Genomic DNA, 25,566 nt, shown 5'->3' on the forward strand with positions numbered 1-25,566 from the left:
TGAGTCATCTGGGAGAACCAGGCTTCACTGAGCGTGTGTATCTGAAAGGCATGTAAGTATGCATCAGGCTGCTCTTACTCCCCCTAGTGGTGGAAACCAAGTAAGACATACAACTACTCAATGAAGAAATCCATAATATAATTTATACAGGATTAACTTCCCTTACCTGTCCTCGCCGCAGGAATTGCTGAAAACAGACAGATTCCAGCCTTCACCCATCACGGCGGGCAGAGTTGTGCCAACCTTCAGGTTTTTTTTGGGGTTCCTTCTCAGAAGAACCTCCTACCTGGACCTTGTAAAAGACTCTGCCAGAAACTTTCGTGCCACTATGTAAATAGTACAGTAAGTCTGGTTTTCCCAGAGCCCAGTCTTCCAATAGGAGAGGACTTACAGGCAAAACATCTTGGGAGTCAAAATATCGGCCCGAGATATGGATCCGGTTTGTTGTAGCCCTTAGGCCCCCGCAGGGACCTGCACAGAACTTTCTTCATAGAACATGTTTTATGTGACAAACCACCACTGGCAAAGGGAAAAATTAGGTGCCTCCCATATGGGAGGGGTTATATAGGGAAGGAATTCTCCTTAATTGGGGGTTAACCAGTGTCCCATCACCAGAGGTGCCTATATAACTCATTATGTAATGATCCTGTGTCCCGTGATGTATGATCAAGAAATAAGCATACGGCACCTGGTATTCCCAGTCGGTCTTCCATCCAGTTACTAATCAGGCCCGACAATGCTTAACCTCCGAGATCAGACAAGATCGGGCACTTTCAAGGGGATGGGGCCATAGGCGATCTCTTTGGGCACTCTCAACCATCTTGACAAACGCCAACATGGTGATCTTGGGAAACAAGCTAAAAAAACCAAGTCAATGCCAACATTGGAGGCTAAGCAGGGTTGGGCAATCAGTTTACTTGCCTGAAATAGGCATCTCAGAACTGCCATCTGGCTGCTTCCCGGGTTTCCAACTCCTTCAACTAATCCCAGGAGACAATACTTCGCCTCCATCCTGGTGGAGGTTCCAAACACCCGATCAATGGTTCCTGTCACCTCCGTCCAGTAGCAGATCAACTTCGGGCATCTCCAAAACATGTGCATCATGTCTCCCCCCATGTTCCCGCACCGGGGGCAACTTGCGTCCGGCCGTTCGGCCAAATTGAAAAAGTTTACGAGGAGCATAATAAGTTCTATATAATAAGAACAGATGTGACATCCTCTGAGAGGAGAGCCACAATTGACCACAGGAATAGTATTCCTGTGGCCAATTATAGCTCAAGGGGGTTTAGTACACACCCCACACTATATAAGGCAGCCAGCGCGGCGGCCTTGTATAGTGTGTTGCGGCGGTCAGGGAAAGAGGACGATAGGCAGGGACAGTGTCTTTACTGCTTGGGAACCTAGCACTGTTACAGTGGGTGTTATGTGCCTCCTGCACAGTACACACCTGAAGATACCCTTTATTACTGGTGTTCAATTTTTGCAATACAGGCATCGGCAGTGCAGAAGTTAGAGTGGGTGTTGTGTGCCTCCTGCACAGTATACACCTGAAGATACCCCTTATTGCTGGTGTTCTGTTTCTGTAATGCAGGAACCTAGCACTGTTACAGTGGGTGTTGTGTGCCTCCCACGCTTGTCCTTATTTTCGGCAGCTGGACGTGTTGAGCCACATCATGGCTTGGTTGGATGTGAAAGACCAAGCCCTCCTAATGCTCCTCATCCTCTCTCACCCAGGCTCAGGGTACTAGCCTGTGTTCTGTATACACTAGGCTTTCTTCTGTATACCCTATCCTCTCTTTATACTCTAGCATGTCGTTTATGTACACTAGACTCTTTGTTTACCTCATAAATGGCAGTGTATATAGAAGGAAGGCTAGTTTATACAGAGAGGCTAAGGTATACAGAAGGTAGGCTAGAGAATAAAGAAGACAGGCTAGTGTATACAGGACACATGCTAATGTATAGAGAAAACAGGCTTGGTTATAGAGAGAGACTGAGACTATTATATTCAGAAGAAAAGCTAGTGTATAGAGAGAGGCAGGCTGGGGTATACAGAGAGGCTAGTGAATACAGATAGGGTGATGTGTACAGAAATGCTAGTGTATACAGAGAGGCTATAGTATACAGTTATTCTGGGGTATACAGAGAGGCTAGTTTAAAGAGAGGCTAGTGTATACAGAATACAGACTCGTGTATGCAGATAGGCTTGAGTATACAGAGATGCTAGAGTAAACAGTGAGGCTGGGGTACACAGAGAGGCTAGTTTAAAGAGAGGCTAGTATATACAAAGATGTTGGTGTATAGAGAGAGTCGAGTGTATACAGATAGGACAGTGCATATAGAGAGACTAGTGTATACAGAAGACAGGCTTGGGTATACATCCAAGCTGACAGTGTATACAGAAGCCTGGGTAGTGTATACAGAGAATCTAGTGGATACAGAAGACAGGCTGGTGTATTCTAGCTAGTTTTTAAAGTCTAGTGTAAACAGAAGACAGGCTGTGGTATACAGAGGGTTTAGTGTATTCAGAGAGTCTGGTGTATAGAGATGCAAGGGTGTACAGAGAAGCTAGTATATATAGAAGACTACAGCATACAGAAGAAAGGCTAGTGAATACAGAATAAAGGCTGGCTTCTACGGAGAGGCTAGTGTATGCAGAACACTCTCTAGGGTATAAAGAGAGGGTAGATTATACAGAGAGGCTAGTGCATACAGTGAAGCTATTTTATATAGAAGCCTGGTTAGTGTATACAGAGAAGCTAGTGTGTACAGAAGAAAGGCTAAACAGGCTATAAAGAGAGAAAAGTGTTTACAGAGGACAGTTTGGGGTATAGAAAGATGCTAGTTTATACAGAGAGGGCATACAGAAGACAGAAGACGGGCTAGTGTATTCAGAACATAGGCTAGGTATTCAGAGAGTCTAGTGTATACAGTCGGCGAGTGTATAAATAAGACTGGCTAGTTTACACAGTGTTTACAGAGATGCAAGGGTGTACAGAGCAGCTGGTATATAAAGAAGACTACAGCATACAGAAGAAACGCTAGTGAATACAGAATACAGACTCGTGCATGCAGATAGGCTTGAGTATACAGAGATGCTAGTTTAAAGAGAGGCTAGTATATACAAAGATGTTAGTGTATATAGAGAGATTAGTGTAAAGAGAGAGTCGAGTGTATACAGAAAGGACAGTGCATATACAGAAGATAGGCTTGGGTATACATCAAAGCTGATAGTGTATACAGAAGACTGGGTAGTTTATACAGAGAGTCTAGTGGGTACAGAAGACAGGCTGGTGTATTCTAGCTAATTTTTACAGTCTAGTGTATACAGAAGACAGGATGTAGTATACAGAGGGTTTAGTGTATTCAGAGAGTCTGGTGTATACAGTCGGCGAGTGTATACATAAGACTGGCTAGTTTACACAGGGTTTACAGAGATGCAAGGGTGTACAGAGAAGCTAGTATATATAGAAGACTACAGCATACAGAAGAAAGGCTAGTGAATACAGAATAAAGGCTGGCTTCTACGGAGAGGCTAGTGTATGCAGAACACTATCTAGGGTATAAAGAGAGGCTAGATTATACAGAGAGGCTAGTGCATACAGTGAAGCTATTTTATATAGAAGCCTGTTTAGTGTATACAGAGAAGCTAGTGTGTACAGAATAAAGGCTAGAAAGGCTATAAAGAGAGACAAGTGTTTACAGAGGACAGTTTGGGGTATAGAGAGATGCTAGTTTATACAGAGAGGGCATACAGAAGACAGAAGACGGGCTAGTGTATTCAGAACATAGGCTAGGTATTCAGAGAGTCTAGTGTATACAGTCGGCGAGTGTGTAAATAAGACTGGCTAGTTTACACAGTGTTTATAGAGATGCAAGGGTGTACAGAGAAGCTAGTATATATAGAAGACTACAGCATACAGAAGAAAGGCTAGTGAATACAGAATAAAGGCTAGATTATACAGAGAGGCTAGTGCATACAGTGAAGCTATTTTATATAGAAGCCTGTTTAGTGTATACAGAGAAGCTAGTGTGTACAGATGAAAGGCTAGACAGGCTATAAAGAGAGACAAGTGTTTACAGAGGACAGTTTGGGGTATAGAGAGATGCTAGTTTATACAGAGAGACTAATGTATACAGAAGACAGGCTAGGGCATACAGAAGACGGGCTAGTGTATTCAGAAAATAGGCTAGTGTATACCGAAGACAGGCTTTTGTATGCAGAAGACCGGCTAGTGTATACAGAGAAACTAGTGTATAACAGAGTGTATATAGAAGACAGGCCAGGGTGTAAAGAAGACAGAGTAATGTATACAGAAACAGAAAACATGCTCGTGTATATAGAGAGGCTAGTGAATTTAGAGGGTAGGCTAAGTGATAACAATAGACAATCTTGGATATACAGACACATTTCATCATTTCATCTAGTTCGCATCTCTAATGGAGTTTGTCTCATTGCCATGTTATGCCTTTTCATTCTTATGCTAAATATAGACTACACGATTTTAATCACCCACATCAAGCATGCAATAAAACTATCATACATCAAAATAAACCATGTACTGCCAAAACAATAACGGCCAATAACTTAAAAAATTACTTATCAGTCAATGACTTAACAAAATAAACTTTGCACTCTTTTGCTCTATTTTGCATATTTGTAATTCTCCACATCAACTGTCACTTTGATATCACCACTGACGACACACCATCCTGACTTATTTTGCTTTATTTATTATTAGAAATAGAGAGTACTATCTCAAAACCAGTTAAATCTATTCACTTCGATGAGGTCTACCGCTAATTGTACGGTAATGCAAAATGTTCACAAAACCATCCATTTGCTACCAGACATGCTGCACATATTATGAGTAATGTAACTATCGCTCGCTAACGATGTAAAAAGTTTTATTGCTTTTCTGACATTAACCGAGAATCTCTGACATTAACTGAGTATCTCTCTGCACTAGGATCATTGCACAGTTAAAACACAGTGACAAAACATTTCTTTTTACCGCAGCAAAATGTGAGAAAAGCAGTGTAAGCCGTCTTTCTGCCATATGCTTCAGAAAATTAATGTACCGCTTTTAAATCCATATCAATTCCACATCCTAATGTAAACTGTCTAAAATTTTAACATTTACTGAAAGCAATTACTGGATATTACATTATGATTATACCAGTGGAAATGGACCGCGTAATGGAATTGTCAAATTAATCATAATCTCAGAGTTAACTTAGCTGATAAATTTACGATTTACTCAACGATTTAAACTTAGATTTTTTCAGGCTAAGTCAATTTAATCTTAAATAATTTATACTATATTCTACTGTACTCCTAAATAATGTACTGTTTTTCTGTATTTTAGCCGTGCTCATATTTCGTGTTATGTTGCTATTCCGACAATCGGCCTTAATGAGGATATTACTTTGCAACAATCTCTTGATCCCTTTTGTGTATTCACTTTATCTGTATTTATATTTACTGCCTCAATATACTTATTATTATTATATTATAGAGATTACTATCTCTAAATCATTGTAAACGTAACCATAGATATAATGTCTACAGCTAATTTTACGTTAAAGCAAAATTCACACAAAACCATCTTTTTAAAACCTTTTAAAGCCGGCACATTAAGAATAATGCAACCATCTCTCTACCCCTATGCAATAGGATTCTCTTTCTGACTCTATTTTGTATATTACTTCAACTGTCACACTGATAACCATTTGTAACACATAACACTGGCAACACATTTTTTAAAAGCAGCAAAATGCGAGAAAGTGGTTGCAGTAGCAAAGGATAGCTATAAAGTTTGATTACATTAATAACACATAATGCAACTATTTTACATTCACATCAAGCATACATCCTATTGTAAACTGTCTATCACTATTAATTTTCAGGGTTACTGATACATTATGCGGATAACCAGTGGAAACGGAGAAAAGTCAGTGTAAGCCGTCTTCGTGCGTAACAAAATTAATGGAACGATTTACACGTTGGAATTTACAAGCTACGTTAATTTACTCTTAAATAATGTATACCCTTTAGCTGCTTAGCTCACACTTTGCTGTATGTAGCCGCGTTAACTGTATTAATGGTTTCATGTAAGTAACCAATGGGGATTGACATTTCATGTCTATCTCACATCTCTAATGCAATTTGTCTCTTTAAAATTTCATACTTTTCCGGTTATTATACTTTCTCATCCTTAAAGACAAGTTGCTGATATTTTATGATTACAGCAATCATCTCATCTAATTGCTAGTCCGATATTCTAACTTTGTATTACTTTGCAAGGCTCTATTGAACAATGTAAAGGTAAGCTAGATATTTTGTGTATTTCCACTTAAACTCGACCTGTTTATACTGTCTCAATATTATCCTTTCTAATTTTGCTAAATTAGATTATAGGGTTTGCTATGTCTAAATCCACCTTTATTACGTATACTGCTACTTTTAGGATAATACAAAACCATCTTTTGCTTCTTTACACGCTTCACATATTAAGAGTAATGCAATGCTACCGATGTGAACAGTTCAATTGCTCTTCTTACATTTAGCTGGTATCTCTCTGCTATAGGAAACTGAATTTGTATTACAACGATAACTCATCTAATATCAGTCCACTCAGTGCTACCGGGATAACTTTTTCATTTAGAGTAATGAAATGATTTCTCAGTCATTTTGAAGCTACTGCAAAAAACGCTTCCGATCTCTTTTCAACTGCAATACTTAAGCTCTGCAATATAAAGGAATATTTAGCTGCTTAGCTCAAACTTTGCTGTACGTAGCCGTGTTAACTTTATTAATGGTTACCAATGGGGATTGACATTTCATCTCTAATTCACATTCACATTTCTAATGCAGTTTGTCTTTTTGCCATGTCATCCTCTGCCAGTTATTTTCCTTTCTTATCCTTATGCTATATTTGGGGTATATTTACTACATTATTAAAGACACGTAATGAACCCGATTGATAAAAACCTACACACGTCGTTGCTGTCATTTCCTGTATTTCCACTTAAACTCGACTTGTATATACCGTCTCAATATTAATCTGTGTTATTTTGCTATATTTATTATTAGAATAACCAGATTACGATCTCTATATCCTGGTAAACCAACTCACACAAAACCATCTTATTTCTACCTTACACGCAGCAATAAATATTAAGATATTAACATTTAACCGGTATCTCTCTGCAATAGTAAACGGAATGGGTAGATCACTCATCTAATATCAGTCTTCTCAGTGCTACCGGAACAACTTTTACATTTAGAGTAATGCAACGATTTCTCAGTTTTATGAAGCTACTGCAACTAACGCTTTGGATTTCTTTCCTGTTAAATTACGCTCTGCAATATTAAGCCATGTAAATTGTCCTATTGGTCTACTAACAATGCTATGTATAATAATACAAATATTTCAAAAGCAATATCGTCTCACTACAATACTTACACTCTGCATAATAAATATGATTAATGCGACTAATGCTAATAATAAAGTCGTCTAAAACTCGGCTATAGGTAGAGAATAAAACTATCTTACATCAAAATAAACCATGTACTGCCAAACCAATAACGGCCAATTACTTAACGTCTATCAGTCAATGACTTAACAAAATAAACTTAGCACTCTTTTGCTCTATTTTTTATATATGTGGTTCTCTACATTAACTGTCACATTGATATCACCACTGACAACACACTACTGACCTTTTAACAGCACCAAATATGAAAAAAGCACTGTAACTCTTTACATTAATTAGAAGTAGTTGCATTAGCAAAAAATAAAATCATGTCTTCTGTACACGCTAGCCTTTCTGTATACAGTAATCTTTCTGTGTACACCAGTCCCTCTATATAGACTAGCCTCTCTGTCTTCTGTATACACGTGCCCGTAACCTATATACACTAGCCTGCCTTCTTTTTACAATAGTCTCGGTGTCCCAGCCTCTCTGCATACACTAGCCTCACTGAATTCCCCAGACTCTCTTCTGTATACACAAGCCTATCTGTAAACAATAGCTTGTCATCTGTACACACTAGCCTCTCTGTATACACTAGCCATTCTTCTGTATACACCAGGCTCAGGGGAATAACATTAGCCTATCTGTATTACCTTGTTTGACTTTTCTGATTTCTGTTTCTTTTCTAGGGTCTACCTCGCCGTATACCCAAGCCAATCTTATTACCCCAGCCTCATTCCAATTATAATAGCCTCACTGTATACCCCAGGCAGTCTTGTGTTGGGTTTTTTCAGTCTGCTCAGCCATCTTCTTGTAGGGTTCTTTGGGTCAGCCCTTGCTCCCTTTTCCCCACGTATCCTCTCATTCACAAGAAGTTCATTCTCATGTCTGGGTTACCTTGGGCATCAGGCTCATCCTATCCTTCACGGGACATTCATTTGGGTTTGCGTAGCTTGCAGGCTCTTAAGGGGTTCCTTCTCATCTTCAGGTCAAGAGTCGGTGGGTTCTACTCTCACAGCGGTAACTTACAGTTGGCGTTTGGGCATATGTCATTTTATGGATGGGATCTTTACCTTTCCTTTTCCACCTATACTTGTGTCTTTTTGCCCTCTTTTCAAGCATACTGACCATCCAGGCCATGGCACACCTCAGGCCTTGGTTCTTAACCACTACAATACAGGGCACTTTCGCCCCCTTCCTTCCCAGCCCAATTTTCAGCTTTCATCGCTCTAGCGCTTTCAGTGACAATTGCGCGGTCATGCTACACTGTACCCAAATGAAATTTTTATCATTTTGTTCGCACAAATAGAGATTTATTTTGGTGGTATTTATTCACGACTCCGTTTTTTATTTTTTGCGATATAAGCGCAAAAAAGCGGAAATTTGGAAAAAAAACAATATTTTCTTTTTTCTATTTTAAAAGAAATCCAATAAAATCAAATTTTGTCATAAATTTAAGCCAAAATGTATTCTGCTACATGTTTTTGGTAAAAAAAAATCCGTTAAGTGTATAATAATTGGTTTGTGTGATCACGGACATATGTACGCAAATGATCATGTACATATGTGTGCACATAATCATTGGGACAAGTGATTTTAGTGGGACATATGTGGGGGACATGTTTTTATTATTAGGGACATGTGTTTTTATTTTTTGGGGACATGTATGTTTTGGGGACATGTGTGTTATGGGGACATATGTGGGGACTGTGTTTACACTGTGTGGTGTGTTGTGTGTTTACACTAGACTGAAGATCAGTGAGTAAAAAGCTGTAAAAAACAGCTCATACTCACTGATCATCAGCCGGCTGCAGCAATCTACTCTCCTCTCCTCAGCGATGACTTCTGTGTGAGGAGAGGAGGAGCCGATTGCCTAGCAACCTGCTGTTTGTTTACATCACATGACGGCCGTGATTGGACACGGACGTCATGTGATCAGGAGGGCCAATCACAGAGCCCTGATTGACATTCCTGAACGTCCTATCAGAAGTAGACGGCTCCCACCCGGCCATATATGTGCATTGGCCGGGTGGGAAGTGGTTAAGTAATATCGCATTTCCCACTTGAAGACTCCGATTACAAGTGGGAAGGCTGGCCGCAGGCCAGCCCGTATTTGTGGGAGGAGTCTGAGGGACTATTAAACCCTCCTCCTCTGTCAGGGTCAGGGTTGGTGTTTTCTAGGGAGAGAGAGACCGGGTTACACAGACTTGCTAGTGTATACAGACGGAATAGTGTATACAGAAGACCAGCTAGTTTATACAGAGAGGCTAATGTGTACAAAAGACAGGCTAGATTATACAGAAGAACGTACTGGATATGCAGAGATGGAGGCGAGGTTATACTGAGGGAGAGGCTGTTTTACACAAAGAGGCTAGTGTGTGCAGACTTGCTAAAGTATACGGACAGACTAGTGTATACAGAGAGGCTATTTTAAACAGAGAGACTAGGGAAAACAGAGAGGCTAGTGTACAGAGACAAGCTGACAGTGAGGCCGGGGTATAATGAGAAGCTACGTTATACAGTAGACAGGCTAGTTTATATAAAAGACAAAATTGGGTAAACAGAATACAGGCTGGGGTATAATGAGAGGCAAGATTATACATAGAGGCTAGGGTATAAAGATGTATACAGAAAGGCGGGGTATACCGAGAGACTATGTGTATAAAAGACAAGCTAGGGACGGACTAGTGTATACAGAAGACCGGCTAGTTGATACAGAGAGGCTAATGTGTACAAAAGACAGGCTAATGTATACAGATAGGCTAGATTATACAGAAGAACATCCTGGGTATGCAGAGAGCTCAGCTTCAAGGGATGGCCAACGTGAGTAATATGAGTGAGACTCCTCACCCCCCCCCCCACCTACCAGATCCGACTTTCATCCCCTTGCCCTCTCTGCCCCGGTCATCTGGTGGCAGTTTTATGCATTCCCTGGCCCCCACCCATTCATAATCCTTACCGACCTTTCCTTCCGCTGCTCACAGGAACATACTGGATGACTTGTCTAATTAACCAACTTGTACAAGACACCGCTATCCTCCTGTCTGACACCGGTCCCCATTGGAGGCGTTACCCCTCACTGTTTGGGTGGTCCCTGCCTCCCCCTGGATGCTCCACATATACCCCGACGACATTGTCGGAGGGGCACCACTTGACAGGTGGCATCTCCCATTGGAGGAAGGGATGATGGCCCCAACCCCTTGGCAGCAGGTTCTTTCATGTACAGACCAGGGCGGCTCATCTTCCCTTCTGGAGTCTTGACCTTAGAGGGGGGAGTTGCACTTTGGGGGGTCTGAGTGATACCTAGTGCGCTGTACTGGAAGGGCTTGACATTCCCGCATATGTGTCCCCTCTCCCTGGTTGCGCCCCTCGTCCCCCCCTCTGGCCCCCACCTACTCTTTGCCGAGATTGCCTTCTGCAGCTTTCGGGGACACCCTGGATGACTTATTTATTGAGCCTATTGGTGCGAGACACTGCTTCCCTCCAGTTTGACTCTGGACCCCCCTGGAGGATTTACCCCTTACTGTTTTGGCGGTCCCAGCCTCCCTCTGGATGCTCTACACAGCCCCCAAAGGTGATGCAGGAGAGACACTAATTGGCGGGCCCCAGAACTGCTGCTCGGGTGAAGTCTCCCGTTGGATGGAGGGATGGTGGCCCCAGCCCCTTGCCTGCCGGATTCTCCATGCACCGACCAGGGCTGCTCCTCTTTCATCTTCATGTGGTGACCATGGAGGGGAGGAGTTGAAACTTATGGGGTCCGGGTGGTTGCTGGTGTGAGCACGCTAAAGGACTTGACCTTTCCGCATGTTTGTCCCCTCTCCTTTGCTGCCCCTCCTTCCCTCCCCCCTTCCCTCCCTTACCTCCTTCCCTTCCCTCCCCCCTTCCCTCCCCCCTTTCACTCCCCCTTTCCCCCCTTACCCCCCTCTTTTCCCCCCTTCCCTCCCCCTTTTCCCCCGGGGCGTGGATGGAGGAGAGGGGGTAAGAAGAGGACAATCTGCCAAAGAGAGAAATACATTTGTTCGGGGGCTGCATGTACTTTTGGGGTATGGGACGGGGGGTGGTGGATCCCATTCTGTGATGCCTTTTCTGTTGTGACGGGCTCCCTCGTGCATGCCTACATTTAGGACGAGCTGAGGAGACCCCTCAGTGCTGACAGTTCTATGCTCTACCTCTGTTTTAATTATACTATTGTTTTTTGGTTCTATGATGTTACTGATTGTCTTTTATTTGCATACCGGTATCAGACGTGACATTTACCACTGCCGGGACTGGGGAGACTGGGATCCGGGGGCTCCCTCTCCGACCTGTCTACCCACCAACCCAAGTAGGACGGCGCTTTAAACCCAGTGTACATCTGGTAAACGCTATAGCATAATTGTGCTGTTTTAGTATACAATTCCTGTACTGTTGAGTGCGGACAACCCTTAATTTCCCTCTCCCCCTGGGGTTGAGGTGCCCGGCCTCTTTTTCCCCTTACCTTTCCTTCCATTTGCCCTTCCTTTTTCCCCCTTAGTTCCCTCCATCCATTACCTACCCAATACCTACCTTGGTTCAACTTTCTTTGCTTTTCTCGGACGTCCCCCTTCCCCTCCCCGAGGAGCGATGGCAGACTCAGTCAAGGTCACCTCTCTAAACGTTAAGGGACTGAACTCCTCTGAAAAACGGTGGATCCTCCTGTGAGAACTGAAGACTTCCTGTACTGATGTGGCCTTTATACAAGAAACACATTTTAAAAATACTAGCCTCCCCTTTCTACGGTCAAGATCCTTCGCTAAGGTCTACCACTCTACTAACCCCTCCTCTAAGACCAAGGGAATCTCCATTCTGATCTCTAGCAGGCTCCCCTCGGTTCTCCAGGATTCTCTGGTGGACCCTGGGGCCGATATCTTTTTCTTAGGGGCCACATTGGAGAACTCCTTTTTACATTTGCCACTGTGTACACTCCCAATGATCACCAAGACACATTCCTCAGAACTACCCTGCACAGATGATGTGACTTTCGGGAGGGCCAGTTGATATTAGGTGGGGACTTTAATGTCCCCTTTCGCCATCGGTTGACACTTCTGCCTCTTGCTCCTCGCTCCTCATTTCCTCTAGAAAGCGGATTACTAAGTGTTTACTGAATGACCAATTAGTTGATGTCTGGTGTCTGCAACACTCCGGGGAAAGGGACTACTCTTTTTGCTCTTCCCCTCACAAATCATACTTGAGGATAGACTTCTTCTTGATTCCACATGACCAACTGCACTTGGTGAGCTCTTCCTCCATCGGCCATATTACTTGGTCCGACAACGCTCCTGTAGCCCTTACCTACACTCTCCCTAGGAACCCCTCACCTAGGTCTCTATTCTGGCACCTTAATGAGAGCCTCCTCCAGATACCGGAAGTTTTAGCAGATGTGACCAGGGAATTGGACCTTTATTTCCAAGAAAACTAAACGCAGGACTGCGACCCGGGGATAATTTGGGAGGCTCACAAGTCAGTACTCCGCAGGGTACTTATCAGGCACGGGGCACGCATCAAACGAACACGGAAGGAACAAATTGCTAATCTGTTTTGTGAACTTGCCTCTGTGGAAGCGAAACATAAACATGCCCCCTCACGGACCTTAGAGATTGAATTGGGGACACTCCGTACCCAGATTACTGACCTACTCCATTATAAAGCGAAAGCAGTACTCCAGTTTTGTCGTAAACTGATGTAGGAATCAGGGGACAAATGCGGAAAAATCTTTGCCAGGTCAGTAAAAGGAGTGGAAATCTGCCTCTTACATACAACAGTTGATAGATGAGAATGGCCAGAGGGGCTCTACCCCAACCCAAATAGCCAAAGTCTTTGAAAAATGCTACTCTGATCTCTACAACCTGCCCGATTCAGGGTCCGGACAGGACAATATAGACAGATATGTAACCGGTTCTGGTCTACCAACCCGATCACACTGGAAGAAGTCCAGATGGCCGTGGGACCTCCGAAGGTGGGTAAGGCTCCCGGCCCTGACGGATATACCGCACAATACTATAAGACCTTCCTCCCTTTTCTCGGCCCGCGCTTGGTGAATTTATTGAATACTCGAATGAGCTTGAATGGGGATTTTCCTGAGCATACCCTTAGAGCCCACATCTCGTTGATACCTAAGGAGGGCAAAGACCCGGGCCTATGTGGGAGCTACAGACCCATTTCCCTCCTAAATTCGGTCCTAAAACGATTCTCTAAAATCCTCGCCACGTGATTGGCACAGCACTTGCAGTCCCTTATACATATTGACCAGTTAGGTTTTATTCCCACCAGGGAAGATAGGGACAACACCATTAAGGTGCTTACCCTGGTCCATAAAGCAAAGTCATCTGGGACCCCTTGTCTTTTCGTAAGTACTGATGCCGAGAAGGCTTTTGATCGGGTCAAATGGACATTCATGTTCTCGGTCCTTCGCCATATAGGTCTGAGTGAACGGATGTTGGCATGGATAAGTAAGATATACTCACGCCCTTCAGCTCAACTCAAAGCGAATGGGGTGCTCTCATCTCCCCTTGACATCGGGAATGGGACCAGACAGGGTTGCCCCCTGTCGCCCCAGTTATTCGCACTGTCATTGGAACCCTTTCTCTCCACAATTCGACAAAACTCAGACATAACGCGACTCCAAATCGGTACTATTGACATCTGCCTACGTAGATGACATGCTGTTCTCGTTGACGAATCCCAGAGTTTCCTTGCCAAATCTCCTTCGGGAATTCCAGATATACAGGATACTTCTTGAAATCAGAGGCCATGGGGGTCGAAGTCCGCCCGCAAACGTTACTAGACTTGTAGTCCAATTTTCGATTTAAATGGACCCATACAGCCCTTAAGTACTTAGGTACTTACATTCCACAGGACAACGCGCATACGTTTATGTTGAACTTCCCCCCACCCCTTGTCACTAAGATCCGCAGTTTGCTTCACGGGTGGCATTCTGGCCTCCATTCCTGGTTCAGGAGATGCAATCTCATTAAAATGAACATACTCCCTAAATTTACCTATCTTTTCCAAGCTCTCCCGATCCAGATTCCAGTCCCGTTTTTTAAGCAAGCTCAATCCCTGCTCACTCAATTTAACTGGGCCCACAAAAATCCCAGACTTAAGTGGTCACAGCTGACATTGTCTAAACAACAGGGAGGGTTGGTTCTCCCTGACTTGCGATGCTACTACCTGGCCTCCCATCTGGGGCGTGTATTGGACTGGAATGGAAACAAACTTTCTAAGCTCTGGGTGCTACTAGGACAATCTCACTCCCAAATTCCGCTAAGAAGCACCATGTGGTGCTATAAGGATTTACCCACAGAATTGACGTCATATCCCACTATAGGGGCTTCATTGAAAGTCAGTCACCTGATCGCTACCCAAAACACACTCACGTCTTTGACTTCCCCCCTATTCCCTATACGTGGCCATCCGAACTTGGAACCGGGGACCCACTTAGAAATTCCAACCTAGACCATGCGTCTAAATTCGTCATTGATGGAAAATGACCTTCTTTCTCAACCCTAACAGATCCGACAGGGCTTTTCCAAATGCCTTTTTGGAGAGCGGCGCAACAACATCATTTTTTCCATTCCATCCCCAATACTCAAACTTTCGCACGCCCTCAGACGGAGTTTGAGGCTCTATGCAGGAGCGAAGGCCCTTTGGTCCACATTCTCTCTCAAACAGATCACCCACACTTAACCTGCCTGTCCAACTGGGAAAAGGACCTTAATTGCTCGTTTTCCCCAGCATAGAGACAACGCATTATCACTTTGGCTCTCAAAACCTCGCTGTGCACGAAGATACAGGAGACAAATTTTAAACTTCTCACCAGGTGGTATTTGACACCATCAAAGCTGCATAAATAATTCCCCTCTTCCTCGAACATATGCTGGAGGTGTGGAGAAGAAGAGGGCACGTTGATCCACATTTTTTGGTCCTGCCCCAGCTTGGTGGACTTCTGGACAGAGATCCGATGCATAACACAAAAATTCACAGACTTCTCCATCCCGGAAGAGGCTGCATTCTTTCTCTTGCACCATTGACAGATTCCCATTAAGAAGTACAAAAAAATAAATTTTACGGCATGTGATAAATGTGGCGAAATCCTGCATCCCTCTCTATTGGAAAAAATGTCCCCCCCCTTTCATTACTCACTGGCTTAGGAAAATAGAGGACATTAAAAAAAATGGAGGACTTGATCCTCACATCACAAGGTAAACAAGAATTTTTTAAACAAACCTGGGACATCTGGAATACCTTTATATTCTCGCTGGAAGGATGTCGCCTGCTATCACCTTAATGCTCTGAGCTTTCCTTGACTGGCCCCTTGGACAGTGGCTGCCATTGTGTCTCGTCCCCTCTTCTCCTTTCCTGATCTTTCACCCCTTCTCTTTTCTGCCTTCCTCCCCTATCTCTCACCCCCTCCACCCACTCTCTCTTTTGGAAAAAGTGGAAAATTGGGAATGACGGCCCCACCCCCCCCCTCTGGATGGATTATGCCGGAGGGACCTGGGGTTTGTGTGACCCTGGATCTTGGTACAGTACTTTATCCCTGCCTTGAATCATTATGATTGATGGAAGGCAGACTCACAGTTGCGAATATACCTGTATCAAGTATTGTTCAGCTGCTTTTTGCTCTGTATTTCTCTGTTGCATTATGTACTCGGGGGACCGTCTTCCCCTGTTTGGAGAAAAAATTATATTTGAAAAAAAAAAGAAGCCTACGACACCTGGTATTCCCAGGCGGTCTGCCATCCAGGCATTAACCAGGCCCGACCCTGCTTAGCCTCCAAGATCAGACGAGATGGAACAGATTCAGGGGGATGTGGCCGTAGCCAATAACTTCAGGCACTCTCAACTCTCTTGACAAACGCCAAGATGGTCACCTTGGGAAAGAAACAAAAAAAAAACAAGTCAACACCAACAACATAAAAAGAAGTCTACAGCACCTAGTATTCCCAGGTGGTCTCTCATCCAGGTATTAACAAGGCCCGACCCTGTTTAGTCTCTGAGATCAGACGAGATCTGGTGCTTTCAGGGTTATGTGGCCATAGGCAAGCTCTTCAGGCACTCTCAACCCTCTTGACAAACACCAAGATGGTCACCTTGGTAAACAAACAAAACAAAAACAAGTCAACGCCAACAACATAAAAAGAAGCCTACAGCACCTAGTATTCCCAGGTTGTCTCCAATCCAGGTACTAGCAAGGCCCAACCCTGTTTAGCCTCTGAGATCAGAGGAGATCGGGCGCTTTCAGGGTTATGTGCCCATATGCAATCTCTTTGGGCACTCTCAACCCTCTTGACAAATGCCAAGATAGTCACCTTGAGATACAAGCGAAAAAAGACAGGTCAATGTCAACAACATAAAAAGAAGAATACGGCACCTGGTATTCCAACGCCATCTCCCATACAGGTACTAACTAGGCCCAACCCTTCTTAGCCTCAGAGATAAGAAGAGCTAGGGCTTTTTCAGGGTGATGCTGCTGTAAGCGATCTCTTTGGGCACTCTCAACCCTCTTGACAAATGCCAAGATGGTCACCTTGGGAAACAAGCGGAAAAAAACAAACGAATCAACGCCAACAACATAAATAGAAGCCTACAATAACTGGTATTCCCAGGTGGTCTCCCATCCAGGTACTAACCAGGCCTGACTATTCTTAGCCTCCAAGATCAGACAAGATTGGGTGCTTTCAGAGTGATGTGGCCATAGGCAATCTCTTCAGGCACTCTCAACCCTCTTGACAAACACCAAGATGGTGACCTTGGGAAACAAGCTAAAAAAAACAGGTCAACGCCAACAATATAAAAAGAAGCCTACGACACCTGGTATTCCCAGGCGGTCTCCCATCCGCGTACTAACAAGGCCTGACTCTTCTTAGCCTCCAACATCAAATGAGATCGGGTGCTTTCAGGGTTATGTGCCCGTAGGCAATCCCTTCAGGCAATTTCAACCCTCTTGACAAACGCCAAGATGGTCACCTTGGGAATCAAGCAACAACTTAAAAAAAAAGCCTATGGCATTGAGAATTCCCAGGCGGTCTCCCATCCAGGTACTAACCAGGTCCCAACCCTGCTTAGCCTCTGAGATCAAATGAGATTGGGCTCCTTCAGGGTGATGCAGCCATAGTAGATTTTTTTCAGGCACGCTCAACCCTCTTGACAAACGCCAAGATGGTCACCTTGGGAAGCAAACAAAAAATCAAGTCAACGCCAACAACATAAAAAGAAGCCTACAGCACCTAGTATTCCCAGGCGGTCTCCCATCCAGGTATTAACAAGGCACGACCCTTTCTAGCCTCTGAGATCAGAGGAGATTGGGTGCTTTCAGGGTGATGTGCCCATAGGCAATCTCTTTGGGCACTCTCATCCCTCTTGAAAAATGCCAAGATAGTCACCCTGGGAAACAAGCGAAAAAAAACAGGTCAACGCCAACAACATGAAAAGAAGAATACGGCACCTGGTATTCCAAGGCCATCTCCCATTCAAGTACTAACTAGGCCCAACCCTTCTTAGCCTCCGAGATCAGAAGAGATAGGGTGCTTTCAGGGTGATGCTGCTGTAAGCGATCTCTTTAAGCACTCTCTACCCTCTTGACAAATGCCAAGATGATCACTTTGGGAAACAAGCGAAAAAAACAGGTCAACACCAACAACATAAAAAGAAGCCTGCGGCATCTGGAAAACCCAGGCGGTCTCCCATCCAGGTACAAACCAGGCCCAACCCTGCTTAGCCTCTGAGACCAGACGAGATTGGGTGCTTTAAGGGTGTTGTGGCCGTAGGCAATTTCTTTGCGCACTCTCAACCCTCTTGACAAATGGCAAGATGGTCACCTTGGGAAAAAAGGGAAAAAACACAGGTCAACGCCGACAACATAATGAGAAGCCTACGGCACCTGGTATTCCCAGGCTGTCTCCCGTCCAGGTACTAACCAGGCCCATCGCTGCTTAGCCTCCAAGATCAGATGAGATTGGGCTCTCTCAGGGTGATTTGGCCGTAGGCACTCTCTTTGGGCACTCTGAAGCCTCTTGACAAAGGCCAAGATGCTCACCTTGGGAAAAAAGCTAAAAAAAACAGGTCAAAGCCAACAACATAAAAAGAAGTCTACGGCATCCGGTATTCCCAGGCGATCTCCCAATCAAGACACTAACCAGGCCAGATCCTTCTATGGCACCTGGTCTTCCCAGGCAGTCTCCCATCCAGGTACTAACCAGGCCTGACACTGCTTAGCCTCTGAAATCAGACGAGATCGGGTGCTTTCAGGGTGATGTGGCCGTAAGCATTCTCTTCAAGACACGCCCAACCCTCTTGACAAACGCCAAGATGGTCGCCTTCAGAAACAAGCGAAAAAAACAGGTCAAAGCCAACAACATAAAAAGAAGCCTATGGCACCTGGTATTCCCAGGCGGTCTCCCATCCAGGTACTAACCAGGCCTGACACTGTTTAGCCTCCGAGATCAGACGAGATTGGACGCTTTCAGGGTGATGGGGCCGTAGGTGATCTCTTCGGGCACTCTCAACCCTCTTGACAAATGCCAAGATGGTCACCTTGGGAAACAAGTGAAAAAAAAAAACAGGTCAAGGTCAATAACAGAAAAAGAAGCATACGGCACCTGTTATTCCCAGACGTTCTCCTATCCTGGTATTAACCAGGCCCAACACGGCTTAGCCTCCAAGATCAGACAAGATCGGGTGTTTTCAAGGTGATGGGGCCGTAGGTGATCTCTTTAGGCACTCTCGACCCTCTTTTTAAAAGCCAAGATGGTCACCTTGGGAAACAAGCGAAAATAAACAGGTCAACACCAACAACATAAAAAGAAGCCTACGGCACCTGGTATTCACAGATGGTCTCCCATACAGGTATTAACCAGGCCGTACACTGCTAGGCCTCTGAGATCAGATGAGATTGTGCGCTTTCAGGGTGATGTGGCCATAGGTGTTCTATTCAGACACTCTCAACCCTCTTGACAAATGCCAAGATGGTCATCTTGGGAAAAAAGTGAAAAAAAAACAGGTCAACGCCAACAACATAGACCCTGGCGGTCTCCCATCTGACCCTGACCCTGACCCTGCTTAGCCTCTGAGATCGGGCGCTTTCAGGGTGATGTGGCCTTAGGCGAATGCTTCGGGACATACTCAAAACTCTTGACAGATGCTAAAATGGTCACCTTGGGAAACAAGCGAAAAAAAACCAGGTCAAAGCCAACAATATAAAAAGATTCCTACGGCACCTGTAATTAGGTACTATCCAGACCGGACCCTGCTTAGCCTCCGAGATCAGATGAGATCGGGCGCTTTCAGGGTGATGTGGCCGTAGGAGATTTCTTCGGGCTCTCTCAGCCCTCTTGACAAATGCCAAGATGGTCACCTTGGGAAACAAGCGGAAAAAAAAAAATGTCAACGCCAACAGCATAAAAAGAAGCCTACGGCACCTGGTATTCCCAGTCGGTCTCCCATCCAGTTACTAATCAGGCCCGACAATGCTTAACCTCCGAGATCAGACAAGATCGGGCACTTTCAGGGTGATTTGGCCGTAGGCACTTTCTTTGGGCACTCTCACCCTCTTGACAAACGCCAAGATGGTCATCTTGGGAAACAAGTGAAAAAAAACAGGTCAACGCCAACAACATAAAAAATAGAATTTTTATATACAGCTTACCTGTAAAATCCTTTTCTTGAGAGTACATCACGGGACACAGGAGCTTCATTACATAGTGGGTTATATAGGCACCTCTGGTGATTGGACACTGGTTAACCCCCAATTAAGGAGAATTCCTCCCCTATATAACCCCTCCCATATGGGAGGCACCTCAGTTTTGTAGCAAAGCAATAGGAAACCACGTAAAACCCAAGAGGGGTGGGAGCCCTGTGTCCCGTGATGTACTCTCAAGAAAAGGATTTTACAGGTAAGCTGTGTATAAAAATCCTATTTTCTTGATCATACATCAGGGGACACAGGAGCTTCATTACATAGTGGGATGTCCCAAAGCAATGCTCAGATTGAGGGGAGGGAGACACAGATCATAATATATAGACCGCCAAGGACCGGAGGACCTAAACTGCAGCCTGCAGTACACTGCGCCCAAAGGCGATATCCTCTTGCCCTCTGACATCCACCTGATAGAATCTGGTGAATATGTGGACTGATGACCAAGTTGCAGCCTTACCGATCTGAGCCAGGGAGGCCTGGTGATGCACTGCCCAAGAAGCACTTACAGCCCTAGTTGAGTGCGCTTTCACTTGAAAAGGAGGGATCTTCCCTTTAACACTATAGGCCTGAGAAATAATCTGTCTAATCCACCATGAGAGAGTGGATTTTGATGCCACCTGACCCTTCCTAGGGCCTTCCGGCAAAATAAATAAGCAATCAGTTTTCCTTATCTGTGCAGTTGCCTGAAGATAGATACTGATTGCCCTTACCACATCCAAAGTGTGCAAAGATTCTTCTTCTGCAGACTGTGGGTCCAGAAAAAAGGATGGTAGGCTTACATCTTGATTCAAATGGAATCCTGAAACCACCTTAGGCAGAAAGGACCTGTTGGGACGCATTACCACCAGGTCCTTATGAATAATTAGATACGGTTCTTTACTGGAGAGAGCTGCTAGTTCTGACACTCTTCTAGCCGTGGATATGGCTACCAAGAAAACCAATTATATAGGCACCTCTGGTGATTGGACACTGGTTAACCCCCAATTAAGGAGAATTCCTCCCCTATATTACCCCTCCCATATGGGAGGCACCTCAGTTTTGTAGCAAAGCAATAGGAAACCACGTAAAACCCAAGAGGGGTGGGAGCCCTGTGTCCCGTGATGTACTCTCAAGAAAAGGATTTTACAGGTAAGCTGTGTATAAAAATCCTATTTTCTTGATCATACATCAGGGGACACAGGAGCTTCATTACATAGTGGGATGTCCCAAAGCAATGCTCAGATTGAGGGGAGGGAGACACAGATCATAATATATAGACCGCCAAGGACCGGAGGACCTAAACTGCAGCCTGCAGTACACTGCGCCCAAAGGCGATATCCTCTTGCCCTCTGACATCCACCTGATAGAATCTGGTGAATATGTGGACTGATGACCAAGTTGCAGCCTTACAGATCTGAGCCAGGGAGGCCTGGTGATGCACTGCCCAAGAAGCACTTACAGCCCTAGTTGAGTGCGCTTTCACTTGAAAAGGAGGGATCTTCCCTTTAACACTATAGGCCTGAGAAATAATCTGTCTAATCCACCATGAGAGAGTGGATTTTGATGCCACCTGACCCTTCCTAGGGCCTTCCGGCAAAATAAATAAGCAATCAGTTTTACTTATCTGTGCAGTTGCCTGAAGATAGATACTGATTGCCCTTACCACATCCAAAGTGTGCAAAGATTCTTCTTCTGCAGACTGTGGGTCCAGAAAAAAGGATGGTAGGCTTACATCTTGATTCAAATGGAATCCTGAAACCACCTTAGGCAGAAAGGACCTGTTGGGACGCATTACCACCAGGTCCTTATGAATAATTAGATACGGTTCTTTACTGGAGAGAGCTGCTAGTTCTGACACTCTTCTAGCCGTGGATATGGCTACCAAGAAAACCAATTTTTTAGTCAAAAGAACTAACGAAGCCTGATGCAAAGGTTCAAAAGGTTGCCCCTGCAAAGCTGAGAGAACCAAATTCAGATCCCATGGGCATACCGGAGGTTTGACTGGCGGCCTTATCCGCATAGCCCCCTGGATGAAAGCCCGCACCAGGGAATGTGATGCAAGTGGTTTCTGAAAAAACACTGACAAGGCCGAAATATGCACCTTGATAGTGCTTATGGCCAAATTCATTTCTAGGCCTGACTGGAGGAAGGCCAAGATCCTGCTAATGACATACTTTCTAGGATGACATTCCCTGAGTTCACAACAGGAAACATATGCCCTCCAGATTTTGTAGTAAATAAGCCTGGAGGCCGGCTTTCTGGCATTGACCAGAGTAGAAAGGACTGGCCCCGAAAGCCCACGGTCTCTCAGAATGTGGGTCTCAGCAGCCAAACCGTCAAATTCAGACTGTGTAAAGCAGCATGGTAAATTGGACCCTGTGAGAGCAGATCTGGCCGGAGAGGGAGGATCCACGGCCTGCCTACTGCCAACTTCATGATCTCTGCGTACCACGGTCGCCTGGGCCAAGCCGGGGCTACCAAAAGAAGCAACTTTGTTTCCCTCTAGACTCTTCCCAGGAACCGCGACAGAAGCGGGCACGGGGGGAAGGCATAAATCAAATTGTACTGATCCCAGGGAACTGTCAGAGCATCCGACCCCTGAGCGAGTGTATCTCTTGTCCTTGACACGAATTTGTCCAGTTTTCTGTTGAACCTGGACGCAAACAGATCTACGTCTGGAGTACCCCACCTGCGACATATGTTCCAAAACACGTCGGGGTGCAGAGCCCATTCTCCTAGGCACAACTGCTGGCGGCGCAGAAAATCTGTCTGCCAATTTTCCACTCCTGGAATGAAGACTGCAGAAAGGCATGGAACATGCCTTTCTGCCCAGACAAGTATACGATTCACCTCTTTTTGCGCAACCAGACTTCTGGTACCGCCCTGGTGATTGATATAGGCCACTGCTGTGGCATTGTCGGACTGAACCCGAACAGGTCTGAAAGACCAGTTTATGAGAGCCATATAAACTGCCCGGATCTCCAAGACATTTATGGGCAATAGCTTCTCGATCGCAGACCATTTCCACTGCGAGCACGTCTCCTCCAACACTGCTCCCCAGCCTGTCAGGCTGCCATTTGTCATAATAATCTTCCGTGGAAGAGGAAGAAAAGTTTTGCCTTTCAGCAAATTCTCGGTTTGTAACGAGACTCTTAGACTCGTTAGACGAGACTCTTGCGTGTCCCTGGGGATAGACGCATAGGAAGATCCAAGGACTGGGGCTTCCTGTTCCAAGCCGCAAGGATGAATCTTTGCAGAGGCCTTGAGTGGAACTGGGCGAATGGAACGGCCTCGAAGGAGGCGACCATTTTCCCAAAGAGTCTCATGCACAACCGAATGGGGGAAGATCTTCTGCCCAGAATTAGACGCACCAGATCCCCAATGGCCAAGGCTTTTGGCCTTGGTAGAAACACCTTGCCCTGAGCAGTGTCGATAACCATACCTAGGTATTCCAACCTGGTAGCAGGCTGTAGGGACGACTTTTCTAGGTTTATAATCCAACCTAGGCGTTCCAGCTGTTCTAGCGTTCTGGTAACACTGTGGTTCAGGAGCGCTACTGTTTTCTCTATGAGAAGCAAATCGTCTAGATAAGCCATGACGGCTATACCCTGAGCTCTTAGGTTTGCCAAGAGAGGGTCCAGAATCTTTGTGAAGACTCGAGGGGCCGTAGCTAGCCCGAACGGCAAGGCCACAAATTGAAAATGGCGCCGCTCTACCGCAAACCTTAGATTCTTTTGGTGTGCGAGAAAAATTGGCACATGGAGATATGCATCCTTGATGTCTATTGATGCCATAAACTCTCCCCCTTGCAGGGAGGAGACCACAGTGCGAATTGACTGTATTCAGAAGGACCGGATGCGTAAAAACCGGTTCAGATCCTTCAGATCCAGGATAGGTCTGACACTTCCATTTGGCTTTGGAACGGTGAAGAGATTCGAGTAAAACCCTGAACCCTGTTCTTTTGGGTCCACTTCTACTATCACCCCCTGGGATAGTAAGTGATCTAAGGCCAGAAATAGCGGTCTTTGCTTTACTGGGTCTCTGGGGATCCTTGACCTTAGAAAGCGAGAAGGTGGAATCTCCTGAAACTCCAGCTTGTAGCCCAGAGATACCGAAGAGACCACCCACTCATCCCGGATCTCTTCCCGCCAGGCTTCTGCAAACTGCAAGAGCCTTCCCCCCACTTGGCCGAGCGGGGGCGCTCCTTCACAAGGAAGCTTTCGGGCTCTGCTTGGCAGGCTTTCGCCCTCAGGATTTCTTCTGCCCCTGGGCCCGGCCTTGAGCCTTTCCTGTAGAGGGGGGTTGAGAAGGCCGTCACCACTGCTTAGAGCTTGATGCTCCGGGAGAGAGAGAACGCCTAAATGATGGACGTTTTCTCCTTTTGACTGGAAGGAGAGTAGATTTACCCCCTGAAATTTTTTGGACGAATTTGTCTAATTCTTCTACAAACAAACGTTCCCCTTTAAACGGGAACCCAATCAAATGCTTCTTGCATGATAGCTCAGCTTGCCCAATTATTTAGCCATAGGGCCCTTCGCATGTGTACCAACAGGAGAGACAAACGAGATGCTTGTTGGACAGAATCCGAAATCGCATCAATCAGGAAACACAGAATTTGAGGTATTTCTGCATAATTCTCCACTTCCTCACTGGGAAGGAGGCCAAGCATCTGCTTAACCTGTTCCTTGAGGAACTGACACAACCCCACAGCTGCGACTGTAAGTTGCACTACAGTGCCAGTCATGGAAAAGGAGGCTTTTTTTTTTTTTTGTAAAATCTTTATTTTGAGATATTTTGACATTGAAACACACTTGAGTATACATTAGACAGCTGTGTCAGGACCAAACAAAGAACAAATAAACTGTAGGAAACAATGACACCCATAAAAACTGACCCAGTGGCCAAGAGTTGGCGGCTCAAACCAGACACATGAATTAGGCAAACGGGTGGAGATGAACGTCTGGAGTGTCTTCTAGCTCATACACATCAAGTCCGGCCTCCGTGGGCTAGGGCCCCGCTCCAAGGTGCCTCTGAGCGGAAAGGAGAGGACGGGCCGGAGCCCAGTCCCCCACCTCCCGTCATACAAAAGGCCGGGGAGGCATGGGACCACCCCCAGGAGCCGCCCAGGAGAGGGGGGCACAATCACCTCCAGCAACCTCTCCCGAGCGTCCCCCGGGGGTAGGACAGGCCCACAGCAACCCCCCCGCCCAGGAGGGACGTCCCAGCATGGACCCCTCCGGACAGAGGGATTCCCCCCGTCAGCCAAACAAAGTGGCCGCAGGGCCAGCCAGCCCACAGGAAGCCTAACGCACCACCACAGCTCAATACCACGTAGGTCAATAAAAGGCAACAGCTTATGGATGCGTTGTCCTAGCCGGGGACTTTAATACACC

General features: G+C 45.4%; 8 pseudogenes; all 8 read right to left on the minus strand.

Annotated features, from left to right (window-relative positions):
* Positions 1–676: 676 nt before the first annotated feature.
* On the minus strand, positions 677–795 carry LOC143999213 (5S ribosomal RNA; annotated as a pseudogene).
* A 15,626-nt stretch (positions 796–16,421) lies between these two features.
* On the minus strand, positions 16,422–16,540 carry LOC143999346 (5S ribosomal RNA; annotated as a pseudogene).
* Positions 16,541–16,640: 100 nt separating this feature from the next.
* LOC143998999 (5S ribosomal RNA) lies at positions 16,641–16,759 on the minus strand (annotated as a pseudogene).
* Positions 16,760–17,080: 321 nt separating this feature from the next.
* LOC143998869 (5S ribosomal RNA) lies at positions 17,081–17,199 on the minus strand (annotated as a pseudogene).
* Positions 17,200–18,367: 1,168 nt separating this feature from the next.
* On the minus strand, positions 18,368–18,486 carry LOC144000025 (5S ribosomal RNA; annotated as a pseudogene).
* A 160-nt stretch (positions 18,487–18,646) lies between these two features.
* On the minus strand, positions 18,647–18,765 carry LOC143999051 (5S ribosomal RNA; annotated as a pseudogene).
* A 99-nt stretch (positions 18,766–18,864) lies between these two features.
* Positions 18,865–18,983, minus strand: LOC143998654 (5S ribosomal RNA; annotated as a pseudogene).
* Positions 18,984–19,904: 921 nt separating this feature from the next.
* LOC143999962 (5S ribosomal RNA) lies at positions 19,905–20,023 on the minus strand (annotated as a pseudogene).
* Positions 20,024–25,566: the final 5,543 nt, after the last annotated feature.

This window comes from Lithobates pipiens, unplaced genomic scaffold (assembly GCF_037356315.1).
Source record: "Lithobates pipiens isolate NorthernLeopardFrog02 unplaced genomic scaffold, aLitPip1_a1.2 Scaffold_19, whole genome shotgun sequence".
NCBI lineage: Eukaryota > Metazoa > Chordata > Amphibia > Anura > Ranidae > Lithobates > Lithobates pipiens.